Raw genomic sequence first — 22931 nt, 5'->3', positions numbered from 1 at the left:
TAGAGTAGAACAGAACAGAACAGAATAGAATCGAATAGAATCGAATAGAGTCGAATAGAGTCGAATAGAATAGAATACAATAGAATAGTGTCGAATCGAATAGAATCGAATAGAATTGAATAGAATAAAACAGAACAACAGAACAGAATAGAATAGAAGAGAATAGAACAGGATATAATAGAATAGAATATAACAGAATAGAATAGAATAGAACAAAACAGAACAGAATGGAATAGAAGAGAATAAAATAGAATAGAACAGAATCGAATAGAACAGAATAGAATAGAATAGAATAGAACAGAATAGAGCAGAGTAGAATAGAACAAAATAGAATAGAATAGAATAGAATAGAATAGAATAGAATAGAATAGAATAGAATAGAATAGAATAGAATAGAATAGAATGGAATAGAACAAAACAGAACAGAACAGAACAGAAGAGAATAGAACAAAAGAGAATAGAATGGAACAGAACAGAACAGAACAGAACAGAATGCAATACATGAGAATAAAATAGAATGGAATAGAACAGAATAGAATAGAACAGAACAAAACAGAACAGAATAGAATAGAACATAATAGGATAGAACAGAACAGAATAGAATAGAATAGAACAGAACAAAATAGAATGGAACAGAATAGAATAGAATAGAACAGAACAGAACAGAACAGAACAGAACAGAATAGAATAAAATAGAACAGAAAGGAATACAACAGATCAGAATAGAATAGAATAGAACAGAACAGAAGAGAATGGAACAGAATAGAATAGAACAGAACAGAATAGAATAGAATAGAACAGAACAGAATAGAATAGAATAGAATAGAATAGAATAGAATAGAATAGAATAGAAAAGAACAGAATAGAACAGAATAGAATAGTTTAGAATAGAATAGAATAGAAGAGAACAGAATAGAATAGACTAGAACTGCACAGAACAGAATAGAATCGAATAGAATCGAATAGAGTCGAATAGAATAGAATACAATAGAATAGTGTCGAATTGAATAGAATCGAATAGAATAAAACAGAACAACAGAACCGAATAGAATAGAATAGAGTAGAACAGAATAGAACAGAATATAATAGAATAGAATAGAAGAGAATAGAATAGAATAGAACAAAACAGAACAGAATAGAAGAGAATAGAATAAAATAGAATAGAACAGAATAGAATAGAACAGAATAGAATAGAATAGAATAGAACAGAATAGAGCAGAATAGAATAGAACAAAATAGAATAGAATAGAATAGAATGGAATAGAACAGAACAGAACAGAAGAGAATAGAACAAAATAGAATAGAACAGAACAGAACAGAACAGAATAGAATAGAATAGAATAGAATAGAACAGAATAGAGCAGAATAGAATAGAACAAAATAGAATAGAATAGAATAGAATGGAATAGAACAGAACAGAACAGAAGAGAATAGAACAAAATAGAATAGAACAGAACAGAACAGAACAGAACAGAACAGAATGCAATAGATGAGAATAAAATAGAATGCAATAGAACAGAACAGAATAGAATAGAATAGAATAGAACAGAACAGAATAGAACAGAACAGAATAGAATAGAATAGAACAGAACAGAACCGAATAGAATGGACTAGAATAGAATAGAAGAGGACAGAATAGAATAGAATAGAATAGAACAGAATAGAATAGAATAGAAGAGTAAAGAACAGAATAGAACAGAATATAAGAGTTTAGAGTAGAATAGAATAGAATAGAATAGAACAGAATAGAATAGAATAGATTAGAACAGAATAGAATAGCATAGAATACAACAGAATAGAATAGAATGGAACAGAATAGAATATAATAGAATAGAATAGAACAGAACAGAATAGAATAGAATAGAATAGAACAGAACAGAATAGAATAGAATACAATAGAACACAACAGAATAGAACAGAACAGAAAAGAATAGAATAGAATAGAATAGAATAGAATAGAATAGAACAGAACAGAACAGAACAGAATAGAATAGAATAGAATAGAAACGAACAGAGTAGAATAGGTTAGAAAAGAATAGAATAGAATAGAACAGAATTGAATAGAATAGGACAGAAGAGAATAGAATAGAATAGGATAGAACACAAAAGAACATAATAGAATAGTATAGAATAGAATAGAATACAACAGAATAGAATAAAACAGAACAGAACAGAGTAGAACAGAATAGAAGAGACTAGAATAGAGTAGAATAGAATAGAACAGAATAGAACAGAACAGAATGGAATAGAACAGAATAGAATAGAATAGAATAGAATAGAATAGAATAGAATAGAATAGAATAGAACAGAATAAAATAGAATAGAACAGAACAGAATATAATAGAATAGAATAGAACAGAATAGAATAGAACAGAACAGAATAGAATAGAATAGAATAGAACAGAATAGAACAGAATAGAATAGAATAGAATAGAACAGAATAGAATAGATTAGAACAGAACAGAACAGAATAGAATAGAATAGAACAGAATAGAACAGAATAGAATAGAACAGAAACGAATAGAATAGAAGAGAACTGAATAGAATAGAATAGAATAGAATAGAATAGAATAGAATAGAATAGAATAGAATAGAATAGAATAGAATAGAACAGAATAGAATAGAATAGAATAGAACAGAACAGAATAGAATAGAATAGAATAGTTCAGAATACAATAGAATAGAGTAGAACAGAACAGAACAGAATAGAATCGAATAGAATCGAATAGAGTCGAATAGAGTCGAATAGAATAGAATACAATAGAATAGTGTCGAATCGAATAGAATCGAATAGAATTGAATAGAATAAAACAGAACAACAGAACAGAATAGAATAGAAGAGAATAGAACAGAATATAATAGAATAGAATATAACAGAATAGAATAGAATAGAACAAAACAGAACAGAATAGAATAGAAGAGAATAAATTAGAATAGAACAGAATCGAATAGAACAGAATAGAATAGAATAGAAGAGAACAGAATAGAGCAGAGTAGAATAGAACAAAATAGAATAGAATAGAATAGAATAGAATACAATAGAATAGAATAGAATAGAATAGAAGAGAATAGAATAGAATGGAATAGAACAAAACAGAACAGAACAGAACAGAAGAGAATAGAACAAAAGAGAATAGAATGGAACAGAACAGAACAGAACAGAACAGAATGCAATACATGAGAATAAAATAGAATGGAATAGAACAGAATAGAATAGAACAGAACAAAACAGAACAGAATAGAATAGAACATAATAGGATAGAACAGACAGAATAGAATAGAATAGAACAGAACAAAATAGAATGGAACAGAATAGAATAGAATAGAACAGAACAGAACAGAACAGAACAGAACAGAATAGAATAAAATAGAACAGAAAGGAATACAACAGATCAGAATAGAATAGAATAGAACAGAACAGAAGAGAATGGAACAGAATAGAATAGAACAGAACAGAATAGAATAGAATAGAACAGAATAGAATACAATAGAATAGAATAGAAAAGAACAGAATAGAACAGAATAGAATAGTTTAGAATAGAATAGAATAGAAGAGAACAGAATAGAATAGACTAGAACTGCACAGAACAGAATAGAATCGAATAGAATCGAATAGAGTCGAATAGAATAGAATACAATAGAATAGTGTCGAATTGAATAGAATCGAATAGAATAAAACAGAACAACAGAACAGAATAGAATAGAATAGAATAGAACAGAATAGAACAGAATATAATAGAATAGAATAGAAGAGAATAGAATAGAATAGAACAAAACAGAACAGAATAGAAGAGAATAGAATAAAATAGAATAGAACAGAATAGAATAGAACAGAATAGAATAGAATAGAATAGAACAGAAGAGCAGAATAGAATAGAACAAAATAGAATAGAATAGAATAGAATGGAATAGAACAGAACAGAACAGAAGAGAATAGAACAAAATAGAATAGAACAGAACAGAACAGAACAGAACAGAACAGAATGCAATAGATGAGAATAAAATAGAATGCAATAGAACAGAACAGAATAAAATAGAATAGAATAGAACAGAACAGAATAGAACAGAACAGAATAGAATAGAATAGAACAGAATAGAATAGCATAGAATACAACAGAATAGAATAGAATGGAACAGAATAGAATATAATAGAATAGAATAGAACAGAACAGAATAGAATAGAATAGAATAGAACAGAACAGAATAGAACAGAATAGAATAGAATAGAATAGAACAGAATAGAATAGATTAGAACAGAACAGAACAGAATAGAATACAATAGAACACAACAGAATAGAACAGAACAGAAAAGAATAGAATAGAATAGAATAGAATAGAATAGAATAGAATAGAACAGAACAGAACAGAACAGAATAGAATAGAATAGAATAGAAACGAACAGAGTAGAATAGGTTAGAAAAGAATAGAATAGAATAGAACAGAATAGAATAGAATAGGACAGAAAAGAATAGAATAGAATAGGATAGAACACAAAAGAACATAATAGAATAGTATAGAATAGAATAGAATACAACAGAATAGAATAAAACAGAACAGAACAGAGTAGAACAGAATAGAAGAGACTAGAATAGAGTAGAATAGAATAGAACAGAATAGAACAGAACAGAATGGAATAGAACAGAATAGAATAGAATAGAATAGAATAGAATAGAATAGAATAGAATAGAATAGAATAGAATAGAATAGAATAGAATAGAACAGAATAAAATAGAATAGAACAGAACAGAATAGAATAGAATAGAATAGAACAGAATAGAATAGAACAGAACAGAATAGAATAGAATAGAATAGAACAGAATAGAACAGAATAGAATAGAATAGAATAGAACAGAATAGAATAGATTAGAACAGAACAGAACAGAATAGAATAGAATAGAACAGAATAGAACAGAATAGAATAGAACAGAAACGAATAGAATAGAAGAGAACTGAATAGAATAGAATAGAATAGAATAGAATAGAATAGAATAGAATAGAATAGAATAGAATAGAATAGAACAGAATAGAATAGAATAGAATAGAACAGAACAGAATAGAATAGAATAGAATAGTTCAGAATACAATAGAATAGAGTAGAACAGAACAGAACAGAATAGAATCGAATAGAGTCGAATAGAGTCGAATAGAATAGAATACAATAGAATAGTGTCGAATCGAATAGAATCGAATAGAATTGAATAGAATAAAACAGAACAACAGAACAGAATAGAATAGAAGAGAATAGAACAGAATATAATAGAATAGAATATAACAGAATAGAATAGAATAGAACAAAACAGAACAGAATAGAATAGAAGAGAATAAATTAGAATAGAACAGAATCGAATAGAACAGAATAGAATAGAATAGAATAGAACAGAATAGAGCAGAGTAGAATAGAACAAAATAGAATAGAATAGAATAGAATAGAATAGAATAGAATAGAATAGAATAGAATAGAATAGAATAGAATAGAATAGAAGAGAATAGAATAGAATGGAATAGAACAAAACAGAACAGAACAGAACAGAAGAGAATAGAACAAAAGAGAATAGAATGGAACAGAACAGAACAGAACAGAACAGAATGCAATACATGAGAATAAAATAGAATGGAATAGAACAGAATAGAATAGAACAGAACAAAACAGAACAGAATAGAATAGAACATAATAGGATAGAACAGACAGAATAGAATAGAATAGAACAGAACAAAATAGAATGGAACAGAATAGAATAGAATAGAACAGAACAGAACAGAACAGAACAGAACAGAATAGAATAAAATAGAACAGAAAGGAATACAACAGATCAGAATAGAATAGAATAGAACAGAACAGAAGAGAATGGAACAGAATAGAATAGAACAGAACAGAATAGAATAGAATAGAACAGAATAGAATACAATAGAATACAATAGAAAAGAACAGAATAGAACAGAATAGAATAGTTTAGAATAGAATAGAATAGAAGAGAACAGAATAGAATAGACTAGAACTGCACAGAACAGAATAGAATCGAACAGAATCGAATAGAGTCGAATAGAATAGAATACAATAGAATAGTGTCGAATTGAATAGAATCGAATAGAATAAAACAGAACAACAGAACAGAATAGAATAGAATAGAATAGAACAGAATAGAAGAGAATATAATAGAATAGAATAGAAGAGAATAGAATAGAATAGAACAAAACAGAACAGAATAGAAGAGAATAGAATAAAATAGAATAGAACAGAATAGAATAGAACAGAATAGAATAGAATAGAATAGAACAGAAGAGCAGAATAGAATAGAACAAAATAGAATAGAATAGAATAGAATGGAATAGAACAGAACAGAACAGAAGAGAATAGAACAAAATAGAATAGAACAGAACAGAACAGAACAGAACAGAACAGAACAGAATGCAATAGATGAGAATAAAATAGAATGCAATAGAACAGAACAGAATAAAATAGAATAGAATAGAACAGAACAGAATAGAACAGAACAGAATAGAATAGAATAGAACAGAACAGAACCGAATAGAATGGACTAGAATAGAATAGAAGCGGACAGAATAGAACAGAATAGAATAGAACAGAATAGAATAGAATAGAAGAGTAAAGAACAGAATAGAACAGAATATAAGAGTTTAGAATAGAATAGAATAGAATAGAATAGAACAGAATAGAATAGAATAGATTAGAACAGAATAGAATAGCATAGAATACAACAGAATAGAATAGAATGGAACAGAATAGAATATAATAGAATAGAATAGAACAGAACAGAATAGAATAGAATAGAATAGAATAGAATAGAATAGAATAGAATAGAATAGAATAGAATAGAACAGAACAGAATAGAATAGAATACAATAGAACACAACAGATTAGAACAGAACAGAAAAGAATAGAATAGAATAGAATAGAATAGAATAGAATAGAACAGAACAGAACAGAATAGAATACAATAGAATAGAAACGAACAGAGTAGAATAGGATAGAAAAGAATAGAATAGAATAGAACAGAATAGAATAGAATAGGACAGAAAAGAATAGAATAGAATAGGATAGAACACAAAAGAACAAAATAGAATAATATAGAATAGAATAGAATACAACAGAATAGAATAAAACAGAACAGAACAGAGTAGAACAGAATAGAAGAGACTAGAATAGAGTAGAATAGAATAGAACAGAATAGAACAGAACAGAATGGAATAGAATAGAATAGAATAGAATAGAATAGAATAGAATAGTATAGAATAGAATAGAATAGAATAGAACAGAATAAAATAGAATAGAACAGAACAGAATAGAATAGAATAGAACAGAAGAGAATAGAATAGAATAGAATAGAACAGAATAGAACAGAATAGAATAGAATAGAATAGAACAGAATAGAATAGATTAGAACAGAACAGAATAGAATAGAATAGAATAGAACAGAATAGAACAGAATAGAATAGAACAGAAACGAATAGAATAGAAGAGAACTGAATAGAATAGAATAGAATAGAATAGAATAGAATAGAATAGAATAGAATAGAATAGAACAGAATAGAATAGAATAGAATAGAACACAACAGAATAGAATAGAATAGAATAGATCAGAATAGAATAGAATAGAGTAGAACAGAACAGAACAGAATAGAATCGAATAGAATCGAATAGAGTCGAATAGAATAGAATACAATAGAATAGTGTCGAATCGAATAGAATCGAATAGAATTGAATAGAATAAAACAGAACAACAGAACAGAATAGAATAGAAGAGAATAGAACAGGATATAATAGAATAGAATATAACAGAATAGAATAGAATAGAACAAAACAGAACAGAATGGAATAGAAGAGAATAAAATAGAATAGAACAGAATCGAATAGAACAGAATAGAATAGAATAGAATAGAACAGAATAGAGCAGAGTAGAATAGAACAAAATAGAATAGAATAGAATAGAATAGAATAGAATAGAATAGAATAGAATAGAATAGAATAGAATAGAATAGAATAGAATAGAATAGAATAGAATAGAATGGAATAGAACAAAACAGAACAGAACAGAACAGAAGAGAATAGAACAAAAGAGAATAGAATGGAACAGAACAGAACAGAACAGAACAGAATGCAATACATGAGAATAAAATAGAATGGAATAGAACAGAATAGAATAGAACAGAACAAAACAGAACAGAATAGAATAGAACATAATAGGATAGAACAGAACAGAATAGAATAGAATAGAACAGAACAAAATAGAATGGAACAGAATAGAATAGAATAGAACAGAACAGAACAGAACAGAACAGAACAGAATAGAATAAAATAGAACAGAAAGGAATACAACAGATCAGAATAGAATAGAATAGAACAGAACAGAAGAGAATGGAACAGAATAGAATAGAACAGAACAGAATAGAATAGAATAGAACAGAACAGAATAGAATAGAATAGAATAGAATAGAATAGAATAGAATAGAATAGAATAGAATAGAATAGAATAGAAAAGAACAGAATAGAACAGAATAGAATCGTTTAGAATAGAATAGAATAGAAGAGAACAGAATAGAATAGACTAGAACTGCACAGAACAGAATAGAATCGAATAGAATCGAATAGAGTCGAATAGAATAGAATACAATAGAATAGTGTCGAATTGAATAGAATCGAATAGAATAAAACAGAACAACAGAACCGAATAGAATAGAATAGAGTAGAACAGAATAGAACAGAATATAATAGAATAGAATAGAAGAGAATAGAATAGAATAGAACAAAACAGAACAGAATAGAAGAGAATAGAATAAAATAGAATAGAACAGAATAGAATAGAACAGAATAGAATAGAATAGAATAGAACAGAATAGAGCAGAATAGAATAGAACAAAATAGAATAGAATAGAATAGAATGGAATAGAACAGAACAGAACAGAAGAGAATAGAACAAAATAGAATAGAACAGAACAGAACAGAACAGAATAGAATAGAATAGAATAGAATAGAACAGAATAGAGCAGAATAGAATAGAACAAAATAGAATAGAATAGAATAGAATGGAATAGAACAGAACAGAACAGAAGAGAATAGAACAAAATAGAATAGAACAGAACAGAACAGAACAGAACAGAACAGAATGCAATAGATGAGAATAAAATAGAATGCAATAGAACAGAACAGAATAGAATAGAATAGAATAGAACAGAACAGAATAGAACAGAACAGAATAGAATAGAATAGAACAGAACAGAACCGAATAGAATGGACTAGAATAGAATAGAAGAGGACAGAATAGAACAGAATAGAATAGAACAGAATAGAATAGAATAGAAGAGTAAAGAACAGAATAGAACAGAATATAAGAGTTTAGAGTAGAATAGAATAGAATAGAATAGAACAGAATAGAATAGAATAGATTAGAACAGAATAGAATAGCATAGAATACAACAGAATAGAATAGAATGGAACAGAATAGAATATAATAGAATAGAATAGAACAGAACAGAATAGAATAGAATAGAATAGAACAGAACAGAATAGAATAGAATACAATAGAACACAACAGAATAGAACAGAACAGAAAAGAATAGAATAGAATAGAATAGAATAGAATAGAACAGAACAGAACAGAACAGAATAGAATAGAATAGAATAGAAACGAACAGAGTAGAATAGGTTAGAAAAGAATAGAATAGAATAGAACAGAATTGAATAGAATAGGACAGAAGAGAATAGAATAGAATAGGATAGAACACAAAAGAACATAATAGAATAGTATAGAATAGAATAGAATACAACAGAATAGAATAAAACAGAACAGAACAGAGTAGAACAGAATAGAAGAGACTAGAATAGAGTAGAATAGAATAGAACAGAATAGAACAGAACAGAATGGAATAGAACAGAATAGAATAGAATAGAATAGAATAGAATAGAATAGAATAGAATAGAATAGAATAGAATAGAATAGAATAGAACAGAATAAAATAGAATAGAACAGAACAGAATATAATAGAATAGAATAGAACAGAATAGAATAGAACAGAACAGAATAGAATAGAATAGAATAGAACAGAATAGAACAGAATAGAATAGAATAGAATAGAACAGAATAGAATAGATTAGAACAGAACAGAACAGAATAGAATAGAATAGAACAGAATAGAACAGAATAGAATAGAACAGAAACGAATAGAATAGAAGAGAACTGAATAGAATAGAATAGAATAGAATAGAATAGAATAGAATAGAATAGAATAGAATAGAATAGAATAGAACAGAATAGAATAGAATAGAATAGAACAGAACAGAATAGAATAGAATAGAATAGTTCAGAATACAATAGAATAGAGTAGAACAGAACAGAACAGAATAGAATCGAATAGAATCGAATAGAGTCGAATAGAGTCGAATAGAATAGAATACAATAGAATAGTGTCGAATCGAATAGAATCGAATAGAATTGAATAGAATAAAACAGAACAACAGAACAGAATAGAATAGAAGAGAATAGAACAGAATATAATAGAATAGAATATAACAGAATAGAATAGAATAGAACAAAACAGAACAGAATAGAATAGAAGAGAATAAATTAGAATAGAACAGAATCGAATAGAACAGAATAGAATAGAATAGAATAGAACAGAATAGAGCAGAGTAGAATAGAACAAAATAGAATAGAATAGAATAGAATAGAATAGAATAGAATAGAATAGAATAGAATAGAATAGAATAGAAGAGAATAGAATAGAATGGAATAGAACAAAACAGAACAGAACAGAACAGAAGAGAATAGAACAAAAGAGAATAGAATGGAACAGAACAGAACAGAACAGAACAGAATGCAATACATGAGAATAAAATAGAATGGAATAGAACAGAATAGAATAGAACAGAACAAAACAGAACATAATAGAATAGAACATAATAGGATAGAACAGACAGAATAGAATAGAATAGAACAGAACAAAATAGAATGGAACAGAATAGAATAGAATAGAACAGAACAGAACAGAACAGAACAGAACAGAATAGAATAAAATAGAACAGAAAGGAATACAACAGATCAGAATAGAATAGAATAGAACAGAACAGAAGAGAATGGAACAGAATAGAATAGAACAGAACAGAATAGAATAGAATAGAACAGAATAGAATACAATAGAATAGAATAGAAAAGAACAGAATAGAACAGAATAGAATAGTTTAGAATAGAATAGAATAGAAGAGAACAGAATAGAATAGACTAGAACTGCACAGAACAGAATAGAATCGAATAGAATCGAATAGAGTCGAATAGAATAGAATACAATAGAATAGTGTCGAATTGAATAGAATCGAATAGAATAAAACAGAACAACAGAACAGAATAGAATAGAATAGAATAGAACAGAATAGAACAGAATATAATAGAATAGAATAGAAGAGAATAGAATAGAATAGAACAAAACAGAACAGAATAGAAGAGAATAGAATAAAATAGAATAGAACAGAATAGAATAGAACAGAATAGAATAGAATAGAATAGAACAGAAGAGCAGAATAGAATAGAACAAAATAGAATAGAATAGAATAGAATGGAATAGAACAGAACAGAACAGAAGAGAATAGAACAAAATAGAATAGAACAGAACAGAACAGAACAGAACAGAACAGAATGCAATAGATGAGAATAAAATAGAATGCAATAGAACAGAACAGAATAAAATAGAATAGAATAGAACAGAACAGAATAGAACAGAACAGAATAGAATAGAATAGAACAGAATAGAATAGCATAGAATACAACAGAATAGAATAGAATGGAACAGAATAGAATATAATAGAATAGAATAGAACAGAACAGAATAGAATAGAATAGAATAGAACAGAACAGAATAGAATAGAATACAATAGAACACAACAGAATAGAACAGAACAGAAAAGAATAGAATAGAATAGAATAGAATAGAATAGAATAGAACAGAACAGAACAGAACAGAATAGAATAGAATAGAATAGAAACGAACAGAGTAGAATAGGTTAGAAAAGAATAGAATAGAATAGAACAGAATAGAATAGAATAGGACAGAAAAGAATAGAATAGAATAGGATAGAACACAAAAGAACATAATAGAATAGTATAGAATAGAATAGAATACAACAGAATAGAATAAAACAGAACAGAACAGAGTAGAACAGAATAGAAGAGACTAGAATAGAGTAGAATAGAATAGAACAGAATAGAACAGAACAGAATGGAATAGAACAGAATAGAATAGAATAGAATAGAATAGAATAGAATAGAATAGAATAGAATAGAATAGAATAGAATAGAACAGAATAAAATAGAATAGAACAGAACAGAATAGAATAGAATAGAATAGAACAGAATAGAATAGAACAGAACAGAATAGAATAGAATAGAATAGAACAGAATAGAACAGAATAGAATAGAATAGAATAGAACAGAATAGAATAGATTAGAACAGAACAGAACAGAATAGAATAGAATAGAACAGAATAGAACAGAATAGAATAGAACAGAAACGAATAGAATAGAAGAGAACTGAATAGAATAGAATAGAATAGAATAGAATAGAATAGAATAGAATAGAACAGAATAGAATAGAATAGAATAGAACAGAACAGAATAGAATAGAATAGAATAGTTCAGAATACAATAGAATAGAGTAGAACAGAACAGAACAGAATAGAATCGAATAGAATCGAATAGAGTCGAATAGAGTCGAATAGAATAGAATACAATAGAATAGTGTCGAATCGAATAGAATCGAATAGAATTGAATAGAATAAAACAGAACAACAGAACAGAATAGAATAGAAGAGAATAGAACAGAATATAATAGAATAGAATATAACAGAATAGAATAGAATAGAACAAAACAGAACAGAATAGAATAGAAGAGAATAAATTAGAATAGAACAGAATCGAATAGAACAGAATAGAATAGAATAGAATAGAACAGAATAGAGCAGAGTAGAATAGAACAAAATAGAATAGAATAGAATAGAATAGAATAGAATAGAATAGAATAGAATAGAATAGAATAGAATAGAAGAGAATAGAATAGAATGGAATAGAACAAAACAGAACAGAACAGAACAGAAGAGAATAGAACAAAAGAGAATAGAATGGAACAGAACAGAACAGAACAGAACAGAATGCAATACATGAGAATAAAATAGAATGGAATAGAACAGAATAGAATAGAACAGAACAAAACAGAACAGAATAGAATAGAACATAATAGGATAGAACAGACAGAATAGAATAGAATAGAACAGAACAAAATAGAATGGAACAGAATAGAATAGAATAGAACAGAACAGAACAGAACAGAACAGAACAGAATAGAATAAAATAGAACAGAAAGGAATACAACAGATCAGAATAGAATAGAATAGAACAGAACAGAACAGAATAGAATAGAATAGAACAGAATAGAATACAATAGAATACAATAGAAAAGAACAGAATAGAACAGAATAGAATAGTTTAGAATAGAATAGAATAGAAGAGAACAGAATAGAATAGACTAGAACTGCACAGAACAGAATAGAATCGAACAGAATCGAATAGAGTCGAATAGAATAGAATACAATAGAATAGTGTCGAATTGAATAGAATCGAATAGAATAAAACAGAACAACAGAACAGAATAGAATAGAATAGAATAGAACAGAATAGAAGAGAATATAATAGAATAGAATAGAAGAGAATAGAATAGAATAGAACAAAACAGAACAGAATAGAAGAGAATAGAATAAAATAGAATAGAACAGAATAGAATAGAACAGAATAGAATAGAATAGAATAGAACAGAAGAGCAGAATAGAATAGAACAAAATAGAATAGAATAGAATAGAATGGAATAGAACAGAACAGAACAGAAGAGAATAGAACAAAATAGAATAGAACAGAACAGAACAGAACAGAACAGAACAGAACAGAATGCAATAGATGAGAATAAAATAGAATGCAATAGAACAGAACAGAAGAAAATAGAATAGAATAGAACAGAACAGAATAGAACAGAACAGAATAGAATAGAATAGAACAGAACAGAACCGAATAGAATGGACTAGAATAGAATAGAAGCGGACAGAATAGAATAGAATAGAATAGAACAGAATAGAATAGAATAGAAGAGTAAAGAACAGAATAGAACAGAATATAAGAGTTTAGAATAGAATAGAATAGAATAGAATAGAACAGAATAGAATAGAATAGATTAGAACAGAATAGAATAGCATAGAATACAACAGAATAGAATAGAATGGAACAGAATAGAATATAATAGAATAGAATAGAACAGAACAGAATAGAATAGAATAGAATAGAATAGAATAGAATAGAATAGAATAGAATAGAACAGAACAGAACAGAATAGAATAGAATACAATAGAACACAACAGATTAGAACAGAACAGAAAAGAATAGAATAGAATAGAATAGAATAGAATAGAATAGAATAGAACAGAACAGAACAGAATAGAATACAATAGAATAGAAACGAACAGAGTAGAATAGGATAGAAAAGAATAGAATAGAATAGAACAGAATAGAATAGAATAGGACAGAAAAGAATAGAATAGAATAGGATAGAACACAAAAGAACAAAATAGAATAATATAGAATAGAATAGAATACAACAGAATAGAATAAAACAGAACAGAACAGAGTAGAACAGAATAGAAGAGACTAGAATAGAGTAGAATAGAATAGAACAGAATAGAACAGAACAGAATGGAATAGAATAGAATAGAATAGAATAGAATAGAATAGAATAGAATAGAATAGAATAGAATAGAATAGAACAGAATAAAATAGAATAGAACAGAACAGAATAGAATAGAATAGAACAGAAGAGAATAGAATAGAATAGAATAGAACAGAATAGAACAGAATAGAATAGAATAGAATAGAACAGAATAGAATAGATTAGAACAGAACAGAATAGAATAGAATAGAATAGAACAGAATAGAACAGAATAGAATAGAACAGAAACGAATAGAATAGAAGAGAACTGAATAGAATAGAATAGAATAGAATAGAATAGAATAGAATAGAATAGAACAGAATAGAATAGAATAGAATAGAACACAACAGAATAGAATAGAATAGAATAGATCAGAATAGAATAGAATAGAGTAGAACAGAACAGAACAGAATAGAATCGAATAGAATCGAATAGAGTCGAATAGAGTCGAATAGAATAGAATACAATAGAATAGTGTCGAATCGAATAGAATCGAATAGAATTGAATAGAATAAAACAGAACAACAGAACAGAATAGAATAGAAGAGAATAGAACAGAATATAATAGAATAGAATATAACAGAATAGAATAGAATAGAACAAAACAGAACAGAATAGAATAGAAGAGAATAAAATAGAATAGAACAGAATCGAATAGAACAGAATAGAATAGAATAGAATAGAACAGAATAGAGCAGAGTAGAATAGAACAAAATAGAATAGAATAGAATAGAATAGAATAGAATAGAATAGAATAGAATAGAAGAGAATAGAATAGAATAGAACAGAACAAAACAGAACAGAATAGAATAGAACATAATAGGATAGAACAGACAGAATAGAATAGAATAGAACAGAACAAAATAGAATGGAACAGAATAGAATAGAATAGAACAGAACAGAACAGAACAGAACAGAATAGAATAAAATAGAACAGAAAGGAATACAACAGATCAGAATAGAATAGAATAGAACAGAACAGAAGAGAATGGAACAGAATAGAATAGAACAGAACAGAATAGAATAGAATAGAACAGAATAGAATAGAATAGAATAGAATAGAATAGAAAAGAACAGAATAGAACAGAATAGAATAGTTTAGAATAGAATAGAATAGAAGAGAACAGAATAGAATAGACTAGAACTGCACAGAACAGAATAGAATCGAATAGAATCGAATAGAGTCGAATAGAGTCGAATAGAATAGAATACAATAGAATAGTGTCGAATTGAATAGAAACGAATAGAATTGAATGGAATAAAACAGAACAACAAAATAGAATAGAATAGAATAGAATAGAACAGAATAGAACAGAATATAATAGAATAGAATAGAAGAGAATAGAATAGAATAGAACAAAACAGAACAGAATAGAATAGAATAGAATAGAATAGAATAGAATAGAATAGAATAGAATAGAATAGAATAGAATAGAACAGAATAGAATAGAACAGAATAGAATAGAATAGAATAGAACAGAATAGAGCAGAGTAGAATAGAAGAAAATAGAATAGAATAGAATAGAATGGAATAGAACAGAACAGAACAGAAGAGAATAGAACAAAATACAATAGAACAGAACAGAACAGAACAGAACAGAATGCAATAGATGAGAATAAAATAGAATGCAATAGAACATAACAGAATAGAATAGAAGAGAATAGAACAGAACAGAATAGAACAGAACAGAATAGAATAGAATAGAACAGAACAGAACCGAATAGAATGGACTAGAATAGAATAGAAGAGAACAGAATAGAATAGAATAGAATAGAACAGAATAGAATAGAATAGAATAGTAAAGAACAGAATAGAACAGAATATAATAGTTTAGAATAGAATAGAATAGAATAGAATAGAATAGAATAGAATAGAATAGAACAGAATAGAATAGAATAGATTAGAACAGAATAGAATAGCATAGAATACAACAGAATAGAATAGAATGGAACAGAATAGAATATAATAGAATAGAATAGAACAGAATAGAATAGAATAGAATAGAATAGAATAGAATAGAATAGAATAGAATAGAATAGAACAGAACAGAATAGAATAGAATAGAATAGAATAGAACACAACAGAATAGAACAGAAGAGAATAGAATAGAATAGAATAGAATAGAACAGAATAGAATAGAATAGAATAGAATAGAATAGAATAGAATAGAACAGAACAGAACAGAATAGAATAGAATAGAATAGAAACGAACAAAGTAGAATAGGTTAGAAAAGAATAGAATAGAATAGAAGAGAATAGAATAGAATAGGACAGAAAAGAATAGAACAGAAGGGAACAGAACAGAATAGAATAGTACAGAATAGAATAGGATAGAACAGATCATAATAGAATAGAATAGAACAGAACAAAATAGAATGGATCAGAATAGAATAGAATAGAACAGAACAGAATAGAATAGGTTAGAATAGAATAGAATAGAACAGACCAGAATAGAATAGAACAGAATAGAATAGAATACAACAGAATAGAATAGAACAGAGTAGAATAAAACAGAATAGAATAGAATAGAAGAGAATAGAACAGAATAGAATAGAACAGAATAGAATTTAATAGAATAGAATAAAACAGAACAGAATAGAATTGACTAGAATAGAATAGAACAGAATAGAATAGAACAGAAGAGAATAGAATAGAATAGAATAGAATAGAACAGAATAGAACAGAATAGAATAACATAGAATACAACAGAATAGAATAGAATGGAACAGAATTGAATATAATAGAATAAAATAGAACAGAACGGAATAGAATAGAATAGAATAGAATAGAACAGAACAGAATAGAATAGAATAGAATACAATAGAATAGAACACAACAGAAGAGAATAGTATAGAAAAGAATAGAACAGAATAGAATAGAATAGAACAGAACAGAATAGAATAGAATAGAATAGAATAGAATAGAACAGAACAGAACAGAATAGAATAGAATAGAATAGAATAGAATAGAAACGAACAGAGTAGAATAGATTAGAAAAGAATAGAATAGAATAGAACAGAATAGAATTGAAAGAATAGAATAGAATAGAACAGAATAGAATAGAATAGGACAGAAAAGATTAGAATAGGATAGAACAGAAAAGAACATAATAGAATAGAATAGAAAACAATACAATAGAATACAACAGAATAGAATAGAACACAACAGAACAGAGTAGAACAGAATAGAAGAGACTAGAATAGAGTAGAATAGAATAGAACAGAATAGAACAGAACAGAATGGAATAGAACAGAACAGAATAGAATAGAGTAGAATAGAATATAATAGAACAGAATAGAATAGAACAGAATAGAATAGAATAGAATAGAACAGAATAGAGCAGAGTAGAATAGAACAGAATAGAATAGAATAGAATAGAATGGAATAGAACAGAACAGAAATGAACAGAACAGAAGAAAATAAAAGAAAAGAATAGAATAGAATAGAACAGAACAGAAGAGAATAGAATAGAAAAGTGTAGAACAGAACAGAATAGAATAGAATAGAATAGAATAGAATAGAATAGAATAGAATAGAATAGAATAGAACAGAACAGATAGAATAGAAAAGAATAGAATAGAAACGAACAGAGTAGAATAGATTAGAAAAAAATAGAATAGAATAGAACTGAATAGAATTGAAAGAATAGAATAGAATAGAGCAGAATAGAATAGAATAGGACAGAAAAGAATGGAATAGGATAGAACAGAAAAGAACATAATAGAATAGAATAGAATAGAATACAATAGAATACAACAGAACAGAACAGAACAGAGTAGAACAGAATAGAATAGATTAGAACAGAACAGAATAGAATAGGTTAGAATAGAATAGAATAGAACAGACCAGAATAGAATAGAACAGAATAGAAAAGAATAGAACAGAATAGAATAGAACAGAGTAGAACAGAACAGAATGGAATAGAACAGAACAGAATAGAATAGAATAGAATAGAATAGAATAGAATAAAATATAACAGAATAGAACAGAATAGAATACAATAGAATACAATAGAACAGAATAGAGCAGACTAGAATAGAACAGAATAGAATAGAATAGAATAGAATAGAATGCAATAGAACACAACAGAAAAGAACAGAACAGAAGAAAATACAACAAAAGAATAGAATGGAATAGAACAGAACAGAATAGAATACATTAGAATAGAATAAAATAGAATAGAATAGAGTAGAATAGAAAAGAACAGAATAGAACAGAATAGAATAGAATAGAACAGAAGAGAATAGAATAGAATAGAACATAACAGAATAGAATAGAATAGAATAGAATAGAATAGAATAGAATAGAATAGAATAGAATAGAATAGAATAGAAAAGAACAGAATAGAACAGAATAGAATAGAATAGAATAGAACAGAACAGAACCGAATAGAACAGAGAAGAACAGAACAGAACAGAATAGAATAGAACATAACAGAATAGAATAGAATAGAATAGAATAGAATAGGATAGAACAGAATAGAAAAGAACAGAATAGAACAAAATAGAAGAGAAACGAACAGAATAGAATAGAACAGAATAGAATAGTACAGAATAGAATAGAATGGACTAGAATAGAATAAAACAGAATAGAATAGAATAGAACAGAATAGAACAGAATAGAATAGAACAGAACAGAATTGAATAGAATAGAATAAAACAGAACAGAATAGAATTGACTAGAATAGAATTGCCTAGAAGAATAGAACAGAAGAGAATAGAATAGAATAGAATAGAATAGAATAGAATAGAATAGAATAGAATAGAATAGAAAAGAACAGAATAGAACAGAATAGAATAGAACAGAATAGAATTAAATAGAATAGAATAAAACAGAACAGAATAGAATTGACTAGAATAGAATAGAACAGAAGAGAATAGAATAGAATAGAATAGAATAGAATGGAATAGAATAGAATAGAAAAGAACAGAATAGAACAGAATAGAATAACATAGAATACAACAGAATAGAATAGAATGGAACAGAATTGAATATAATAGAATAGAATAGAACAGAACGGAATAGAATAGAATAGAATAGAATAGAACAGAACAGAATAGAATAGAATAGAATAGAATACAACAGAATAGAACACAACAGAAGAGAATAGAATAGAAAAGAATAGAACTGAATAGAATAGAATAGAACAGAACAGAATAGAATAGAATAGAATAGAACAGAATAGAGCAGAGTAGAATGGAACAGAATAGAATAGAATAGAATAGAATGGAATAGAACAGAACAGAAAAGAACAGAACAGAAGAAAATAAAACAAAAGAATAGAATAGAATAGAATAGAACAGAACAGAAGAGAATAGAATAGAAAAGAATAGAACAGAATAGAATAGAATAGAACAGAACAGAACAGAACAGAATAGAATAGAATAGAATAGAATAGAATAGAATAGAATAGAATAGAATAGAACAGAACAGATAGAATAGAATAGAATAGAATAGAATGAAAACGAACAGAGTAGAATAGATTAGAAAAAAATAGAATAGAATAGAACTGAATAGAATTGAAAAAATAGAATAGAATAGAATAGGACAGAAAAGAATAGAATAGGATAGAAGAGAAAAGAACATAATAGAATAGAATAGAATAGAATACAACAGAATAGAATAGAACAGAACAGAACAGAGTAGAACAGAATAGAAGAGACTAGAATAGAGTAGAGTAGAATAGAACAGAATAGAACAGAACAGAATGGAATAGAACAGAACAGAATAGAATAGAATAGAATAAAATAGAATAGAACAGAATAGAACAGAACAGAATACAATAGAATACAATAGAACAGAATAGAGCAGAGTAGAATAGAACAGAATAGAATAGAATAGAATAGAATGCAATAGAACACAACAGAAAAGAAAAGAACAGAAGAAAATACAACAAAAGAATAGAATGGAATAGAACAGAACAGAATAGAATAGAATACAATAGAATAGAATAGAATAGAATAGAATAGAATAGAATAGAATAGAATAGAATAGAATAGAATAGAATAGAACAGAACAGAACAGAATAGAACAGAACAAAACAGAAAGGAACAGAACAGAATAGAAAAGAACAGAATAGAACAAAATAAAAGAGAATAGAAGAGAATAGAATAGAACAGAATAGAATAAAATGGACTAGAATAGAATAGAATAGAATAGAATAGAATAGAATAGAATAGAATAGAATAGAATAGAATAGAATAGAATAGAAAAGAACAGAATAGAACAGAATAGAATAGAATAGAATAGAACAGAACAGAACCGAATAGAACAGAGCAGAACAGAACAGAACAGAATAGAATAGAATAGAACAGAATAGAACAGAACAGAATAGAACAGAATAGAATAGAATAGAACAGAATAGAATAGAACAGAATAGAATAGAACAGAATAGAATTGAATGGACTAGAATAGAATAGAACATAATAGAATAGAATAGAATAGAATAGAACAGAACAGAATAGAGTAGAATAGAACAGAACAGAATAGAATAGAATAGAACAGAACAGAATAGAATAGAATAGAATGAGCAGAATAGAATAGAATAGAACAGAACAGAATAGAATAGAATAGAATAGAACAGAAGGGAACAGAACAGAATAGAATAGAACAGAATAGAATAGGATAGAACAGAACATAATAGAATAGAATAGAACAGAACAAAATAGAATGGATCAGAATAGAATAGATTAGAACAGAACAGAATAGAATAGGTTAGAATAGAATAGAATAGAACAGACCAGAATAGAATAAAACAGAATAGAATAGAATAGAACAGAATAGAATAGAACGGAGTAGAATAAAACAGAATAGAATAGAATAAAACAGAATAGAACAGAATAGAATAGAACAGAACAGAATTGAATAGAATAGAATAAAACAGAACAGAATAGAATTGACTAGAATAGAATTGACTAGAAGAATAGAACAGAAGAGAATAGAATAGAATAGAATAGAATAGAATAGAATAGAAAAGAACAGAATAGAACAGAATAGAATAGAACAGAATAGAATTAAATAGAATAGAATAAAACAGAACAGAATAGAATTGACTAGAATAGAATAGAACAGAAGAGAATAGAATAGAATAGAATAGAATAGAATAGAATAGAATAGAATGGAATAGAATATAAAAGAACAGAATAGAACAGAATAGAATAACACAGAATACAACAGAATAGAATAGAATGGAACAGAATTGAATATAATAGAATAGAATAGAACAGAACGGAATAGAATAGAATAGAATAGAATAGAATAGAACAGAATAGAATAGAATACAACAGAATAGAACACAACAGAAGAGAATAGAATAGAAAAGAATAGAACAGAATAGAATAGAATAGAACAGAACAGAATAGAATAGAATAGAATAGAACAGAATAGAGCAGAGTAGAATAGAACAGAATAGAATAGAATAGAATAGAATGGAATAGAACAGAACAGAAAAGAACAGAACAGAAGAAAATAAAACAAAAGAATAGAATAGAATAGAATAGAACAGAACAGAAGAGAATAGAATAGAAAAGAATAGAACAGAATAGAATAGAATAGAACAGAACAGAATAGAATAGAATAGAATAGAATAGAATAGAATAGAATAGAATAAAATAGAACAGATCAGATAGAATAGAATAGAATAGAATAGAAACGAACAGAGTAGAATAGATTAGAAAAAAATAGAATAGAATATAACTGAATAGAATTGAAAAAATAGAATAGAATAGAACAGAATAGAATAGAATAGGACAGAAAAGAATAGAATAGGATAGAACAGAAAAGAACATAATAGAATAGAATAGAATAGAATACAATAGAATACAACAGAATAGAATAGAACAGAACAGAACAGAGTAGAACAGAGTAGAACAAAATAGAATAGATTAGAACAGAACAGAATAGAATAGGTTAGAATAGAATAGAATAGAACAGACCAGAATAGAATGGAACAGAATAGAAAAGAATAGAACAGAATAGAATAGAACAGAGTAGAACAGAACAGAATGGAATAGAACAGAACAGAATAGAATAGAATAGAATAGAATAGAATAGAATAGAATAGAATAGAATATAACGGAATAGAACAGAACAGAATACAATAGAATACAATAGAACAGAATAGAGCAGAGTAGAATAGAACAGAATAGAATAGAATAGAATAGAATGCAATAGAACACA

Source organism: Sus scrofa, chromosome 18 (assembly GCF_054392235.1).
Source record: "Sus scrofa isolate SSC_HxYL_T2T_F1_AM1 chromosome 18, Sscrofa_HxYL_maternal_Yorkshire_Landrace_v2.0, whole genome shotgun sequence".
NCBI lineage: Eukaryota > Metazoa > Chordata > Mammalia > Artiodactyla > Suidae > Sus > Sus scrofa.
This window is presented reverse-complemented; position numbering follows the sequence as displayed.